We start from the raw sequence: 10,938 nt of genomic DNA, 5'->3' as shown, positions 1-10,938 counted from the left end.
TTTTTTCACATTTTGTAATAGCCTACCCACCGCTTCACATATTGGTCAAAGCAGGTAATTGTGTGTTCTGCACCCTTTTGCATCTTTTCCTGCCAACCCACCCCCTCTGGATGCAAAAAATGAGCTCAATGGAGTCCTCTCTGATACACTCCTTCCTCCATGTCGTGGCGCCATCTTGGCTATAGACCGGCTTTTTTAAAAACTTGTAACTCAGGAACTTTGACAGCAGCTTAAAAGACGGCGGATGGCTCAAAATACTCATTTCTTTGCACTATGTAAAAACAAATGTTCCAAAATGCCAATGTGAACAGAGCCTTCAGCAGATGTATCGTCCTAGTCCACAGATGTTTTACATGTATACTTACTATTTTTCCTTGTTTCTTTTTAAGGATAAAGAATATGCAGGTTTGCCCCCTGGGTCAGCCTCATCCACTTTATTCTCACCATTAGACAACTGCAACAAATTACACTTCAGAGGTCTCCACAATTGAAAGCGTTCCTGGATTATTAAGCCCAGGAAATTCCATGGATTTAGTGGCATAACCATGGCATTATACTCCGGAATTACTGGAAACAATTAACTGCTTAAAGAGCATTCAGCAGAGCTAGGCATCCTCTAAATGTTATTGTTCTTATTCTACGCAAAGTGCAATAAAAGCACATTTTAGAAAACATTTTACCTAGTGATAATTTTGCTCCAAGACAATAAAATAATTCTAAAGTAGTTTTTTTTTTTCACAATTTTTAACTGTGGCATTTTCCATTGCATTTCTGCAATGGCTAGAAATCCTGTAAATTATAAATACAAAGCATTTTGGTACAAAGTGCATTTCCCTACCAACAAATACACTAGAAATACAACTCAATAAATATAATTTATCTTAATTTATGGCAAAACTGGCTACATGTTATTACATAAGCAAAGTTAGAGGTTTTACCATTTTATAAAGGTATTCCCTGTCCACTTGGGCTGTTTATGCAGCTCCCATTGAGGATGAATAGGGAAGTGGCGCTCATGTGCACTCCATGCTAACGGCATACTCGGTCCCTGTTATCGAGCTTGCAATTTCACTGCACAAATAATTTTTTTCTGGTTTCACAGCTTACTTTATGAAAAATTAAGTCTGCTATTGTAAAGTACAATTAGTGGTGAAAAAATAAGGGCTCATGTGAGCGTCCGGCACACACAGCCTGACAGAGGCCGGAAGCTCACAGCTGCAGCCCCGCGGTCCCGGATCTTCTCTCCTGCTCGGCGGCGCTCACGTGATGTCACATCATCGCCGAGCAGGAGAGAAGATCTGGGACCGCGGGGCTGCAGCTGTGAGCTTCCGGCCTCTGTCAGGCTGTGTGTGCCGGACGCTCACCCCCTGCCCCGCACCCCGGACCTCGGCGCTGCATGGGGGGAGGGAACCAGCCTGCCTCCCATCCTGCTCCTGGCCGCCCCGTCTCCCCCCCAGCCTCTCCCCCTGCCCCACAGCGTCTGCCCGCCCCGCCCCCCCCCCGCCCCCCCGCCCCCCTGCATCCTCAGCTGCTCCCCTGCTGGGGGGCAGCCTCTCCCCCTACCCCCAGCCTCTTCCCTGCCCCACAGCCTCTCACCTGCCCCCCAGCCTCTCCCCCTACCCTCAGCCTCTCCCCCTAACCCTCCGCCTCTCCCCTGCCCCCCAGCCTCTCCCCCTACCCTCAGCCTCTCCCCCTGCCCCCCAGCCTCTCCCCCTAACCCCCAGCCTCTCCCCTAACCCCCAGCCTCTTCCCCTGGCCCCCAGCCTTTCCCCCTACCCTCAGCCTCTCCCACTACCCTCAGCCTCTCCCCCTAACTCTCAGCCTCTCCCCCTAACCCTCAGCCTCTCCCTCTACCCCCAGCCTCTCACCCTAACCTTCAGCCTCTCCCCTGCCCCCCAGCCTCTCCCCTGCCCCCCAGCCTCTCCCCCTGCCCCTCAGCCTCTCCCCCTACCCCCAGCCTCTCCCCCTAACCTTCAGCAGTTGTAGTGCCTGCAGCTGCTGTAGTTGGGTCCTAGGTGCATCATAAACTGGATGCTTTGTGGCATATAAGTATACATAGATCTGTGGGGCTCAGTGCAGGGAAGTGACCCCAGAACATCACTAATAGAGGATAGGGGGAGAGGTTTTTGTTCTATCCCCTATTAGTGATGTTCTGGGGTCACTTCCCTGTACTGAGCCCCCACAGATCTATGTATTCTTATATGCCACAAAGCACCCAGTGTATAATGCACCTAGGACCCAACTACAACAGCTGCAGGCACTACAACTCCCAGCATGTACTGACAGTCTGCAGCCCTCAGGATATGCTAGGAGTTGTAGTACAGTAGTACAATCCTATCATAACTGCCTCTGTAGACAGATGTATTACTGGACCTTCAGGGCTGATGGTTGTCACCCACAGATTGCAGCCACCAGGAGCCTCTGCACACAGTGATTTATTACTGGGTTGTCCTCTCAGAGACTACAACTCCCAGCATACCCTGAGAGCTGTATAAATGGAGGGTGTTCTGAGATTTGTCACAGATACAGATGAATTCAGGAAAGGAGCGGGTCAGCATGTCGTGTCTCACTGGTTGCATATTGGTGGGCTCCAGGTACACCAGTCCAACACTGGACAGAACCAGTCCCCAAACTAAGACGTCCCCGGCCTCCTTCCTTCCTCCATCACGTCTGTTTGATGAGAACAGCGGGCATCAAGCAGAACGGCACCCAAGTGCCAGGGTATATACCATGCATGTACAGTAACGTGGGGGGGGGGGCGCCTCTGCGTGCAAAGTGCCTAGGGCAGCATGAACAGGCCTGGATATACAGTGCCTCTTCTGCACAGAAATGCTCCATTATGCAGCTCCATCCCCCCTGCTCCCCTTATCTGTGACATTGTACAGAGCTCCAGTCCATAGATGGTGGCTGATGAAGGGGCATGTAACTTACATCTCACTCGGCCTCCTCCATTGCAGTACACTGAGCTCAGGATACAGGCACAGGTGCATAGAAGAAGACAGGGTGACATAGTATAGTCACATGTCCCTCCATCAGCCGCCATCTATGGATGGGAGCTCTATTCCAAGGATGGGGGAAAGGTCTGCGTAACTGAGTGTTCCTATACAGGACAGCGCCGTATACCAGTAAGTAACTAATACAGTTTTTCCAAAAACACTTTATAAGGCAGTGGTAGGGAACTTTGGCGCTTCAGCTGTAGCAAAACTACAACTCCCATCCTGCCTGGACAACCAAAGCTTTAGCTGTCCGTGCATGATGGAAGTTGTAGTTTTGCTACAGCTGGAGTGCTGAGGTTCCCTTACGCCTGGTATAATGACACACATCCCCTGACATTTACTTCTATAATTAAAGGGGAACTATCAGCAGGTAACACTAATCTAATGTGATGATAGCCCCCTATTGTGCACAGGGTGCCGAGGAGGACTGTATGTCTCTTACCTTTCTCCTCAGTGCCATTCCCTTGCTGAAAGAAGAGTAATCCTCGGTCTAAAGCACCCTTAGGAGCACTGCCCCGCCCCGAGAGAGCTGAGCATTAGACGGAGCAGGCTGGTTCAGTGCTATGGGGGTGGGGCAGTGCTCCTAATGGTGCTTCAGACTGAGGATTACACTGCTGTCAGCATGGGAATGGCACCAAGTTGGAAGGTAAGAGACATACAGTCCTCCTCTGTGTCTCCTGCACAATAGGGGGCTATTATCCTGCTGATAGTTTCCCTTTAAAATTAAAGAGTCACTGTCACCAAAAAGAAAAACTTTGACATGTCAGAGAGACATACCAGCAGCAAAGATTAAACAGCACCACTGGTCCAAAACGTAGCTATAGTGGAGGATGCCCATCCGAGGGTCAGCAAGCCTAGAAGCTGAGACTGTCTCCCTGACATATCAGACCTTTTAAGGTGACAGGTACACATCAAGTTCAGGCCCATCTAACTATAGCTTAAAGGGGTTGTCCAGCGAAAACTTTTTTTCTTTCAAATCAACTGGTGTCAGAAAGCTAAATAGATTTGTAATTTACTTCTATTTAAAAATCTCAAGTCTTCCCATACTTATACACTGTTGTATGTCCTGCAGGAAGTGGTGTTTATTTACATTCAGAGACAGTGCTCTCTGCTGACACCTCTGGCCAAGTCAGGAACTGTCCTGAGCAGGAGAGGTTTTCTATGGGGATCTGCTGCTGCTCTGGACAGTTCCTGACTCCACCAGAGATGTCAGCAGAGAGCACTGTTTCTGAATGTAAATAAACAACACTTCCTGCAGGACATACAACAGTGTATAAGTATGGGAAGACTTGAGATTTTTAAATAGAAGTAAATTACAAATCTATTTAACTTTCTGACACCAGTTGATTTGAAAGAAAAAAATTTTCCGCTGGACAACCCCTTTAAATTGTCCTACTAAACCCTCATATCTCAGAAACAGGAGGGCGTATGAAGAAACCAAGGTGTGTAATCCGGGCACCCTAACATATTTAATCTAATTATTGGGGGGGGGGGCTACAGGTCCCCTTTAAGCCATAGACACAATTGGGGAGATTTATCAAACATGGTGTAAACTGAAACTGTCTCAGTTGCCCCTAGCAACAGTAGCAGATTATAATAGGTCCGTTTCGGGCAGTAGCCCGGGGCCCTGAGCTCCTAAAGAGCAAACAGACTTAGGTTCAGTCATTATTTGCATAAAAATCGCTGCTTTTTATCTCAATTTTGCACAAATCAGTGCAAAACTGCAGCCCGGAGACAATGCAGTAACATTAAAGAATATATTGAAGGACCTTATCATGTGACAATGAAGTCACCACAGGTCCTTTACAGGCTGCATTATAGAGGAAAAAGACTTCCATAGTTATTGTGGCTTGGCAGGGCCCAAGCTTGGTGAACAGCCCGAGGCCCATAGTAAAGTTAAAGGGGTACTCCGGGCCAGCTGTATAATCTGTACCTGGCCGGGGAGGGGGTGGAAATAGAAGGCTCTGGTGACTTACCTCCCCGGTTCGAGCGCCGGCTCCCGGATCGCGCTGTCCCGTACTCCCGTCCCGCGGCCGCTTCCTGGACTGAGCTGCGGCATGAGACATGATGTCTCAAGGCAGCTCAGCCATTCAGCGGCCGAGGCGGGACTCCGCTATGACTGCTGAATGGCTGAGCTGCCTTGAGACATCACGTCTCAAGCCGCAGCTCAGTCCAGGAAGCGGCCGTGAGATGGGAGTACGGGGCGGCGCAATCCGGCACTCGAACCGGGAAGGTAAGTCACCAGAGCCTTCTATTTCCACCCCCTCCCCGGCCAGATACGGATTATACATCTGGCCCGGTGTACCCCTTTAATCCGCCCCTGCCTAGCAACCAATAAGACTCCACCTTTCATTCCTCACAGACTCTTTGGAAAATGAAAGGTGGAATCTGATTGGTTGCTAGGGGCAACTAAGCCAGTTTCACTTTACACCATGTTTGATAAACCTCCCCCTATCTGTACTGGCATATACGCTCCAAGAATTGCTCTTTCTAGCTTCCCCCCGCTTATTTCTCAGACACATGCTCCTTCTTCATCGGTGAGCTGTATTGTCTCGCTGTCTGACATGGATACACTGTTGCATTGTTATCCTGAGCTGTACAGTAAATGTTTTAGTACTTGGATGTTTGATACAGTTATGATACAGAACTGTTTCCTCCCCCATTTTACACTATTGATCCACTGGCTCCTCTATCTTCATTGCCACCTTGCAGAACAAGATGCTACAAAGTTGTTGAAAGGGTTAAGAGAAGAGAGAGAAGAGCAGTGTCATGGGGTGACGTGTAATCCAAGCCAGGGACGATGTGCACCACTTGCTGTGCTAGCTGCAGTGTAACCCAGCCCACTAATCTGTAATCTGGAAGCCCCCCCCCCCCCTCCATGCAGCCAGTGTGCCAGCCCTGTGTGTATGGGGGCAATGGGTGCCCACCCTGGTGCAGGTTACTGCTGGTAATGGAGTGCAGGGAGCAGAGCCCAGACAGCAGCACAATCTGCCTCCGCCTATCCCCTTTCTTCTTTCTCTCTTTTTCCTCTTTCCTCCTTGAAGCTGGTTTGTTAATCCTGTATGTAAATTACAGCCAATAGATGTTGTTGTTGAGCAGGGCTGGGATTAGAGACAGGGCGAATGGCTTTCAATCTTACTGGGATTATAGAACAAAGGGACTCCTGCTCCTCACACATATACCCAGGCACACACAAAAAGGGGTCTTATCCTGGGAGGGGGTGGGCAGAGCTCTGCCCCCACTGTGGCTCCACAAGCCTCTCTGCAGACAGGAGGACGGGGGGCTCACACTGCCAGGACGGGGGGCTCACACTACACGCACACTACGAGGACGGGGGGCTCACACTACACGCACATTACGAGGACGGGGGGCTCACACTACACGCACGCACCGCGATTTGCACTGCGGATTGGGGGGAGCTGGCCGCTGCTCGGGGAGGAATTAGCGGCCCCCCGCACCCGGCTGCACCGCAACACTGCCCGCTGCCTGCCCGAGGAAGGAGCCACCGAGCTGGAGGCTGCGGGGAGGATCTCACCCACCGGGGCTGGCACCTCTCCTGGTAAGGCAAGGGGAACCCAAACTTTGTGCCTCATCCATTCATGGGTCCTGCCAGGAGCAGACCGGCGGCACGTGACTCCGGGCTGTGTCACACTGTGTGTGTGTGTGTGTGTGTGTGTGTGTGTAAACAGAGCAGTATGAGAGTGCAGATTATAGGGTGTGTGGGTGTGTATAGGGCTGTTTGAGAGGGCAGATTATGGGGATTACGGGATATGTGCCTGAATAGGGCTGCATGAGAGGGCGGATTATAGGGTGTGTGAATAGGGCTGCATGAGAGGGCAGGTTATGAGATATATGTGTGAACAGGGCTGTATGAGAGGGCGGATTATAGTATGCGTGCAAACAGGGCTGTATGAGAGGGCAGATTATAGTGTGTGTGTGTGTATACAGTTGTATGAGGGCAGATTATAGGGTGTGTGAATAGGGCTGTTTGAGAGGGCAGATTATGGGGATTACGGGATATGTGCCTGAATAGGGCTGCATGAGAGGGCGGATTATAGGGTGTGTGAATAGGGCTGCATGAGAGGGCAGGTTATGAGATATATGTGTGAACAGGGCTGTATGAGAGGGCGGATTATAGTATGCGTGCAAACAGGGCTGTATGAGAGGGCAGATTATAGTGTGTGTGTGTGTATACAGTTGTATGAGGGCAGATTATAGGGTGTGTGAATAGGGCTGTATGAGAGGGCGGATTATGGGGATTACGGGATATGTGTGTGAACAGCGCTGTATGAGAGGACGGATTATAGGGTGTGTGCAAACAGGGCTGTATGAGAGGGCAGATTATGGGATATGTGTGTGAACAGGGCTGAATTAGAGGGCAGATTAAAAGGGGGGGTTGAGAGAAAGAAAGTGAGAGAGAAAAGAGGGCTGTATGAGGTGTCAGATTGGAATGTGTTTGAACAGGGTTGTGTAAAGGGCCAGATTAAAGGATGTGTGTGAACAGGGCTGTATGAGGGATCAGATTATAGGATATATGTTTGTGTGTGTGTTTATAGGACTGTATGAGGGTCAGGCTAGGGTGTGTGTGTGTGAATTGGGCTTTATAGAGGTTAGATTATAACATGTATGTGTGTGAACAGAGCTATATGAGAATCAGTCTGTGAGTGTGCTGCCTGTTCTCTCCCATATGACACTGTCACTTTCATTGTGCTGGGTCTCTATGTGGCCTCTCTCCTCCTAATCTGGGACTGCTACCTCTGGCTATAAGTGTGCCCTGATACTGACTGATTACTAGTCACCAGTGACTAGTTTCCGGGTACCTTCCGGGCAGCAACAAGCTTTGTCACTGGTTTTGTGCACCAGTATGAAACCCTGAAGCTGAGGTGACACCTCTGGGACCTATTACACCAACAGATTATATGACAGATTTTTTTTTATTTTATTTTTTAAAGCCAAAGCCAGGAATGGATTTGAAAAGAGGAGAAATCTCAGTCTTTACTTTATTACCTGTTCTCTGTATATTGTCTGTTCCTGACTTTTGCTTGAAAAAATCTGTCAGATAATCTGTTGGTGTAATAGGGCCCTTTCTGTGTTCTGTGTTCACACCACATCTGTGCCCTATGTCAGACAGATTTGTTACATTATAAATAATAATAACAATAATAACAATAATTACAACTAATTTTTTTTTAATTTGAAGTTTTCTTTTTTTCCGTAAATTACTACTAGACATATATGTCAGGCTATCCATTTGTATGAGCAGTAAATGGTAGATGTAGCAGTAAATGTGCCAGCTGTAAAATATTTGACGTTTCATCAAACAAGCGTATAGTTGGTATATAGTTGGTATAGTTGGCAAAGTTTATACTATGCAAATGTGTTTACCCATATACTGTACTCTTTAATACATACATTCTCTGGTTTCTACCCTATCCCTGTAACATGTATGCTAAAAGACACACGATTGCATATGTATGAGATCTGCAACAATTCCAGAACAATTTGAGAATGTGGCAGGATTGCTTTCTGCAGAACTCTCATGTATTGCTCTGTAAATTCACTTTAGGTCATGTTCACATAACAGATATGCACATGAAAAGATCACATTATGTCCATGACAATGTGCACAGTGGTTTATACATCACAGATATTTTTTGAAGTGGATTTGTAAATTGTTGTGCGGGGAAAAAGGGGACCTAAACCAGGTATTAATTATAAACCAGGACACAGTATCCCCCGGCAGGGGCTAATTTTTGGCAACTAATTTATAGTGTAAAAAGTTGTGGCAGAAAATTACTTAAATTTATTTATTTTTTTTAATGGAAAGTGTGTGTGAGCGTGCCCATTTATATGGACAAGTTTGTTGGTTTAGTCTTATACCTGACGCAGTGCTGTTCTCCATGTAAAATGAATGGAATCAATGGCAGGATGGAGCCATTATAAGTAACTAGGGTCTGTAGCTGGTGCTGACCAGTGTATGACGGATCCATTCATAAATGCAGATGTGAACAGAGCTTGAAATAATTACTGTGCAATTTTCCGGGTTAAAATGCCAAGTACTGTCATAATATGCCTCATTTCTCCAAACCAACAGCACGTCCTGTTTTTTTTTTTTTTTTTTTTTAACTGTTTTTTTTTTCCCCTCCTAACATGAAAATTCATATTTTTAATCCCAAACAGTGAATGAAATCCTTTCAAGGCTTCTTTTTAGCATTACACTGTAGTGTCAGTCAGCCTGGTGCTGAGATGTGTTGGTAACTTGTATGTTACAATGAGAGCTGGAGATCTTATATGTACTTGTTGCTGGCGTCTCCACATCTGTAGGATTTCATGGAGAATGCCTGCACCCTTATAATGCCAGCGGGTGTAAGGAGAACAGAGAGCAATGAGAATTGTGTAGGTGGAGGCGGTAACTGGATGAGCGCTGGACGGCATTAGAATACAGTATGTGATTTCTTCCCTGTCAGCCTCAGTCTTTATAGGTGGCATCAGATTTATAGTTTGGATTCTGGAATAATATGAGAGCCAAGTGTTTGGTTGATAATACAATGATACCTGTCCTAGTGCATATTCTGAATGTATCTATAGGCCAGAAGAGTGTTCCTTAGGCCTCTGTTGGGCTGGCATGTATTCATATAAACGCTGTGCCCGGCAGTCTCCGTCAGGGTAGCAATTTAAAAATATAATTCTTTAATCTTGTATCCCAGCGCCCAGTAACTAGGCAAGAGGGCGGAGCTACAAATGCATGTAGTCACGCTGCCTCCGCCCTCTTCCCTGCCACTTGATTGGCAGCTTGAGCACTGGATTTGCATTAATTTCCCAGCATTCAGGCTGCCAATGAAATGTGAGTGGCAGGGAAGAGGGTAGAGAGGCAGCGTGACCACATGCCATTGCAGCTCTGCCCTCATGCCTAGGGGCGTCAGGACAGAGGAGTAAAGATGGATATTTTGAAATTTCCACTTTGAAGAGCTATGGCAAAAGGAAAGCTGAGCTGTGATTGGTCGTTGATGGAAAAATCAGGCAGTGTGGGTTTCAGGCAACTTCATTACCCTGGACCTACATGTATAGAGTTGAGCAGGTTAAAGGGGTACTCCAGCGGGGGGCTATTTTTGGATCTGGCCGGGGAGGAGGTGGCTAAGAGAAAAGACATCCACTCACCTTCCCGGATCCAGCGGCGGGTCCCGTATCGCGGTGCTCCGGTTCCCGGCCGCTTCTGGTGTCTGACGCGGGCTCGAGACGTGACGAGTCGAGTCAGTGACAGAGGCGGGATCTGAGCGGACTTGAAACGGATCCCGCCGTCTCGAGCCCGCGTCAGACACCAGGAAGCGGCCGGGAACCGGGGACCGGAGCGCCGTGATACGGGACCCGCTGCTGGATCCGGGGAGGTGAGTAGACGTCTCTTCTTTCAGCCACCTCCAAAAATAGCCCCCCCCCCCCCGCTTGAGTACCCCCCCCCCCCCCAATAAAACCCATATGTGAACATAGTAAAAGGGTCATTTTACACCGGCAGCGTTTTTTAAGCCAAAGCCAGGAATGTATTTGAAAAGAGGAGAAATCTCAGTCTTTGCTTTATGACCTGTTCTGTTTATAGCACTCATGTCAAACTCAGGCCCTCCAGCTGTTAAACCCTTCGCCTAAAGGGAGAAACTACTAATCCACATATGCCAGTTTTCTGGTGCACAAAATTTTTTAATTTGATGGAAATTGGTGCAAAAAGGTATGACGTTTCCCTGTTTCTTCTTGTCACAAGCGATGAGATAGTAGGCTTAGTTTAGAAGGAGAGGAGTAGACTTCCGTGGACCTATAGATTTACCCGCGGTTGTAGGTGATGGCAGCAGAGGAAAGTCAAGTTCATGTGCTATACATATAGGCAAAGTAAATAGGATTGCCGATGTTATACAACGTATTAGTTGAATTACATGATGCCTCTTTGCTAAGGCTG

The 10,938-nt window shown here is 47.9% G+C and overlaps 1 protein-coding gene across 3 annotated transcripts in view; it reads left to right on the top strand.

The window, feature by feature from the left end:
* The first annotated feature begins 6,090 nt into the window (after positions 1-6,090).
* The window catches only part of GTF2IRD1 (GTF2I repeat domain containing 1), a 69,417-nt gene continuing 64,569 nt past the window's right edge, over positions 6,091-10,938 (top strand). For 2 of the 3 annotated variants that reach the window (XM_069971160.1, XM_069971159.1), the window contains exon 1: positions 6,091-6,555. The gene's annotated coding sequence lies outside the window, so the exon portion shown is untranslated. The remainder of the gene's footprint in view (positions 6,556-10,938) is intronic. The other variant, XM_069971161.1, reaches the window with a different exon arrangement.

This window comes from Dendropsophus ebraccatus, chromosome 5 (assembly GCF_027789765.1).
Source record: "Dendropsophus ebraccatus isolate aDenEbr1 chromosome 5, aDenEbr1.pat, whole genome shotgun sequence".
Classification (NCBI taxonomy): domain Eukaryota; kingdom Metazoa; phylum Chordata; class Amphibia; order Anura; family Hylidae; genus Dendropsophus; species Dendropsophus ebraccatus.
The sequence above is the reverse complement of the archived record's forward strand: the minus strand, read 5'-3'. Positions and strand labels throughout refer to the sequence as shown.